The sequence below is a fragment of the Procambarus clarkii genome, chromosome 7, assembly GCF_040958095.1.
Source record: "Procambarus clarkii isolate CNS0578487 chromosome 7, FALCON_Pclarkii_2.0, whole genome shotgun sequence".
NCBI lineage: Eukaryota > Metazoa > Arthropoda > Malacostraca > Decapoda > Cambaridae > Procambarus > Procambarus clarkii.
The window spans coordinates 18,782,984-18,789,719 of record NC_091156.1 but is presented as its reverse complement, the minus strand read 5'-3'; the positions used below and the strand labels follow the sequence as shown (position 1 = coordinate 18,789,719).

At 39.0% G+C, this 6,736-nt stretch overlaps 1 protein-coding gene across 1 annotated transcript in view; it reads left to right on the top strand.

Annotated features, from left to right (window-relative positions):
• Window positions 1-6,736, top strand: part of LOC123761386 (uncharacterized) — a 348,122-nt gene that overhangs the window by 73,598 nt on the left and 267,788 nt on the right. The window lies entirely within an intron of this gene.

Sequence of the window (6,736 nt, the reverse complement as noted above, 5' to 3'; positions counted from 1 at the left end):
CCGCCGCCCATCCACTCCACGGGTGGGCGTGGGGGTGCATGGACAAATTCAAGTTATACGTATCTAGCTCACAACAAAGGTAAATTGTTTAGCTTAAAAATAATAGGGATGATGTATATTACTTAAGATAGTTTAGTTAATTTGTGATGCACCTCATACTCATCTTGTGGGCGGTAGTGGAAAGGGTTACAGAGGCACATAATGGGCTCGGGGACTGAACCCCACAATTCATTTAGCTAAGCAAGTTACAATCTTGATGAGCTAGTTACACAATTTAATACACATCGTCACATCAACAATGGGCTTGAGACCGACCGCAATTACAGTTTCAAAATTAAGCAACTGACATATGTGGAGAGTTAGTGTCACAATTGATATGTTTGTCCTGCACACCGCCCCCCATCCAGTGGGCAGCGGTGGATAGGTTACAATCACTTAGTTACTACCTACAGTTAGCAAACTGGGAATACTTGGCTAAGACTTCTGGTAGCAGATAATTTTGAATGAAATATTTACACATCTTTGGAACATTAGTTATAGAATTGTCTCTGAATTCTCGTATATTTCCGCACTCCATCACATAGTGACGGAGGGTGTGCGAATAATTTTGTTGACACAGTTTACATTTGGTCAGGTCTACATCGGCAGATGATGAGAATTCCCAGAGATACTTGTAACCGAGTCTAAGCCGAGCAGTAGTAACATCTAGAAGTCTGCTGATTTTATTGGATGAACCAGATGTGTGGCTCCTCTTGCATGATAGTATGATGATAGATGGAATTACTGGTGTCAATTTCACTTTGCCTCAGATTTAGGGGGGCCTGATAGCTGTGTGGACAGCGCTCTGGGCTCGTAATCCTAGGGTCAGGGATCGATCCCCGGTGATGACAGAAACAAAATGGACAGAATTTCTTTCACCCTGATGCCCCTTTTACCTAGCAGTAAATAGGTACCTGGGAGGTAGACAGCTGTTAGGGCTGATTCCAATGTGTGTGTGGGGGGGGGAGGGGGAAAATTAGTTAGTTGTTAGTAACAGTTGATTGATTGACAGTTGAAAGGCGGGCCGAAAGAGCAGAGCTCAACCCCGCTAGCACAACTAGGTGAATACAAGATTTTATTGAAGTTCTTGGTGTACTCGGACTGCTCTCAGACTACTTATTGACAATCCAAAATTATACTCAATTTCTCCTTTAAAGGCAGATTCTTTGGCTAACTCATCAGCTGTATCATGCATTCGGAGGCCAACATGAGATGGAGACCACATGAAATTGACCCTGTTACCATCATTAATCATTTTGTTGTATTTGTGTCTAGCTTCAGACACGAGCATGTTACAGTTATGTCTTAAAGAGTTGAGAGCAATTAAGGATGATAAGGAGTCACTTACAATAATGTATCAAGTTTGGAGACTTGTACACATTTCAGTGCAAGGAGCAAGGCAAATAGTTCAGTCTGAAGGGTAGAGGCCCAGTTGTTTATACGGACTCCCCACTCAAAATATAAGCCATCGCCCATTGTCAGAACAACTGCACTTCCAGCTGCACCCGTGGTGCGGTGTAGGGAACCATCAGTGTATATGATTTGAGAGAGAGAATGCCCTGTGGACAGAGCATCAATATGGCTTAAGGCGTTGAGCTTTGCCTCAAGACGAAGGTTGGGCTGATCTCTAATTTGTTTCTTGGGTGGAAAGCGAGGGATTTAAATTGGAAAGGGTGTAATCTCCCACGGTGCAGGAAAGTGCCGTTGTTCTCTCTTGGTACAAATGATAAACCTGATACATTCTGAGTTCAGTTCTAGTTTTAGTTATCTATTTGGAACAATGTTGACCTTCAATAAAGAAATTCTGGAGGGCTTCTGTGCAAGGGTTAGGATGAGTTAGCCTAAGTATTTTTATACCAATTTTACAGTTAATTTCAGTAACACGATCAACAACGCTCGGAATATTAAGTTCCTTTCTCATATTGAGTATCTTTGTGGTACGAGGGCACCCAAGGATTATCCTCAAGGCTTCGTTCTGCAATTTTTCAAGTCCTCCGAGCTTTCTTTCAGGCATCAGAACAAGCAGAGGTGCAGCATAATCCACTAACGATATGATTTATGCAAAGTACATCATTTTGACAATTCTGACATTGCAGTGATATCCTGCAACAGCCTTAAGAGCTCTAAGCCTCTCTTTATGCTGACGACAGAGTCTGAATACAACTGGACCATACAGTGGCATCTCAAGGCCAAGGTATTTGAATCTGTTTACATAGTTAAGCTGGGAGTCATCATACAGTTGCATCTTACGAACAGCTCCTCCCTGCCTGGGTAGGCGCCGATTTAGTATCTTAGCCATTTCAGCAGAGAAAACAAAACCTAGGTCCTGACATGATTAATACCGAGTTAAGTGTGTTCTGCGTGGTAGCATTCCTAGTGGTGTGTATCATTATATCATCAGCATGGCTAATTTATTTATTTATTTATTTATTTATATACAAGAAGGAACATTGGGTTTATTAGAGGTGAAGTTTTATATTCTTGTAAATCACTCATAGCGTTTCGGGCAGATCTTTAATCTAACATATAATTTTAAGAAAGTAATTTAAAGCAAAATTAAAAAAAAAATACAGGTACATTGTAAGAAGATATAAAAATGCATTGTAAGAAAGTATAAAAAAAAATTATTGTACAAGAAATTTGACAGAAAAAGCAAAGTAGGTACAGTAAAGTAAATTAAAGGGTTTTCCACAGGTTCACTTTAGCATAATTTGAAGAGTATTGCAAGATATAATGTAACAAACTATGTGTATAACTTGATACAAGATAACAGCAATGATTACAATGGTAAAGTTGTATGGCATAGGTACATATTTTTGGGAATTGGGTAACACTAGATACAGTGCGAGTTTCAAGCACTAGGTAGGAAACTATGAAGATGAAATTGTACCTTTTGGTTTTATTTTTTAATAAGGCAAAAGTTTGACAGCTCTTCAATTCGTTAGGGAGCGAGTTCCATAGACAAGGTCCTTTATCTGCATAGTGTTTACACAGATTAAGTTTGACTCTGGGGATATCAAAGAGAGATTTATTTTTGGTGTGGTGATTGTGTTCTATTACATCTGTCCACGAAGAGTTTCAGAACAGGATTTGCATTTAAGAACAGGGTTTTGTAAATGTAATTGACATAAGAGAATGTGTGGAGTGAGGTTATGTTTAGCATGTTTAGGGATTTAAATAGAGGGGCTGAGTGTTCTCTGAAAGCCGAGTTTGTTATTGTTCTGATAGCAGATTTTTGCTGGGTGATGATGGGCTTGAGGTAGTTTGCAGAGGCTGAGCCCCATGCACAGATATCATATGTAAAACAGGGATAGATTAGCGCATAATATAGTGAGAAGAGAGCAGAGTTTGGAACATAATAACTGATTTTAGAGAGTATACCAACCGTTTTTGAGACTTTCTTGGTTATGTATGTGGGTGCTGAAGTCGAGTGACCCAGAGTCAAGGGACCCAGAATGTGGAATGACCTTCCCAATCATGTTGAAGACTGTACCTCTCTCAACCAGTTTAAGATAAACACGAAGCACTACCTAATAAATACCCTGTAACCTACCTTACCCCTATATTATCAACCAATGTCTGTTATTTTTATAAAGAACGTTGTTTGTCGACCTAATTGTATTTGTGCTGTTTTTCTGCCATGTTCTCCCCTTTTTTATTTTTATTTTTTCTCAACACATTGTTATACTTTAATCTCAATTAGTATTAAGTTTTAGTCTTTAATGTTTTTCCTGCCCGAAACGCTTTGCGTAATAGTGGCTTTAGGCATTGTATGTACTAGCTCTATCTATAAATCTATAAATTTTTGTATCACCCCTTGTATGTATGTACTTTACCTGAATAAATATTTGAATTTTGAATTTGAGTCTCTTGTCTAAGTATAGGCCAAGGATCTCTCCATTTTTATTGCTGAAGTTAGCATTGTCAATCTGAAGCTGAATTGCATTTGTTGATTTGCTTCCAAATAAGATGTAGTAGGTCTTTTTTATGTTTAGTGTGAGTTTGTTGGTTGACATCCATAAGTGAACTTTATTTAGTTCATTGTTTACAGCATTATTTAGTGTATGGGGTTTGGGGTCTGAGTAGATGAGAGAAGCATCGTCAGCAAATAATATAGGTGTAAGAATGTTAGAGGTATTAGGCAGATCATTGATGTATATAAGAAATAGGAGAGGTCCTAGGATGCTGCCCTGCGGCACCCCGACGGTTAATGGTAGAGTGGGAGAGATTATATCATTGATGGCTACATATTGGTGTCTGTCACTAAGATAGGATAGGATATAGTTCAGGGCAAGGCCTCGGATTCCATAATGGCGGAGTTTAAGTAAGAGGTAGTTATGATTAACAGTATCAAAGGCTTTTCTCAGGTCAATGAAGAGTCCAATCGGAAACTCTCTTTTGTCAAGGGCTGAGTAGATTAAGTCAAGCAGACTAATAATTGCATCACTGATACTCTTTTTGGGAGCGGAAGCCAAATTGACAGGGACTTAGTATGTTGCATTTTACGAGACTAGAGCAGTTTGTAAATAATTTTTAAAAATATTTTTGATAATATAAGTAGATTTTATAATGGTCTGTAATTGTATATGTCTGCCGGATTGCCTCCTTTTTGAACAGGCGTTACTCTTGCTTTTTTGAGGCTATCAGGGACGGTAGGACACTCTAGAGATTTGTTGAACAGAAAAGCTATGGGAGGCACTTTTGTATACCATGGATGGTATTTCACTAATGTTCCCAGTTTTGGATTTTAGTGAGTGAATGATGGACAACATCTGTAGGACTGACTGGTGAGAGGAGAAGAGAGTTTGTATAGCTGCCTGAAAGATATGTGGTAACATGTGTCTGAGTCTGTGGGATTTTTCTGGCAAGGTTAGCACCAATCGATGAAAAGAAGCTATTAAATTCAGTTGCCTGTTCAGTTAATGATATGCACGTTAGGTTTGCTAGGTACAGAGTTTAACAGCGTGTTTATTAAGATATTAAATAATGAAGGATTGAGGACACCTCCCTGTGGGGGTGCCTAGTTCGAAGTCTTTCCAGAATGTGTATCTCTGTAACCCTAGGGTGCCTCTGTAACCCTTTCCACTACCGCCCACAAGATGGGTATGGGGTGCATAATAAATGAACTAAACTAAAGTAACTTCCACATCTGGGGCTTTAAAGGCCTTTAATGCAAATACTCCACCTGATTATTTCACACGTTTCCCTGAATTTACCCGAGGGCAGCCATCTCTTTAATTGCATCAACGGGTACAGAAAGCCGGCAGCTTTTCAAAGGCCCTCCCTTAATGGAAATATCCCTTAATACATTATCTTCACCTGCTTCAAACATTTGTTTGGAAATGGGGGATGTTGCCTAATCTTTCTTGGGTGAATATCGATTTAAGTGTTCATTCAGTTTTGGCTGCCCATTTATCAATTCTAGCCTGGTTGCTCTCATCTTTAAAAACTCTTACTAAGTTTTTGGTCATAGTTTTACTTCTTAAATAGGTATGAAGACTTGGTGTCGTTCGTTAATGTCTTAAGTTTTTTGTCATAGTTTTTTTGGCAGATACGATCTTGGAGGGTAGAAATTGCCTAAGTTACTGTATCCCTTTGAGACGTACTTTATTGTCTCAATAAAAGTACTTGAACTTGATCCGATCTCCTGAGTGGCTAAATTTAATGTCTTTCTGTATTTATTTATTTATTTGTAACAACTCTTGTAAAAATATTCACGTAGGGTCCCTAGCGCACACAGTGCTTCGGACAGGTCTTTAATACTTATTTTTCCCCGGAATAGGACCCACCAAATTGTTTAACAACCAGGCACCCCCATTCACTGCTGGGTGAACAGAGGCTAGAGTTGAGGATATGGCACCCGAACCCAGGCCAAACCATTCACGAAGCACTGGGCGAATGTTTTACCACAGCGCCACAGGGATTGCTTATAATTAGCAGGCGATGAGTCACAATAACGTGGCTGAAGTATGTTGACCAGTTTTGTTCCAGGACGGACCGAAACGTCGTCGTCCCTTCAATTTCTAGTGTGTGGTCTGGTCAACATTGCTTATAATTATATCATAATAATCATAATCTATCTTATTTCTACCTAATAATCTTATTCTTAATGGACTGATACTTCTGCCAGAGGTTGAACTTAATAATAACATAATAATAATTTTTGTATTCATAAAATATATGTAACATGTCCCGGAGTGTGTATTTGAAGGTACAAAGGCTGTACTGTATATTATATAAAGCCACTAATATGCAAAGTGTATCAGGCAAAATTTAAAATAATTTAGTTAAATAATCTGTTGATACAATGTGATAAACAATACTCAGTGGCACGTAAGTTAACATACGTGAATTGTTCAAGAAATTTAACAAATGATATGCAATGGTTAGCAGTCTCCGTGGTGTAGTGGTAAGACACTCGCCTGGCGTTCCGCGAGCGCTATGTCATGGGTTCGTATCCTGGCCGGGGAGGATTTACTGGGCGCAATTCCTTAACTGTAGCCTCTGTTTAACGCAACAGTAAAATGTGTACTTGGATGAAAAAACGATTTCTGTCCAGGGGAAGAAAGATACAGGCAGCATGGGGCGTTAAAGTTTATTGAAGATTAAATTCTGCAGAACATGTAAATATATAAAGTAAGAATTAACAGTAACAATTCCAAGTCCGAGGACTAGGTTTAACTTAAAAGGTACACCC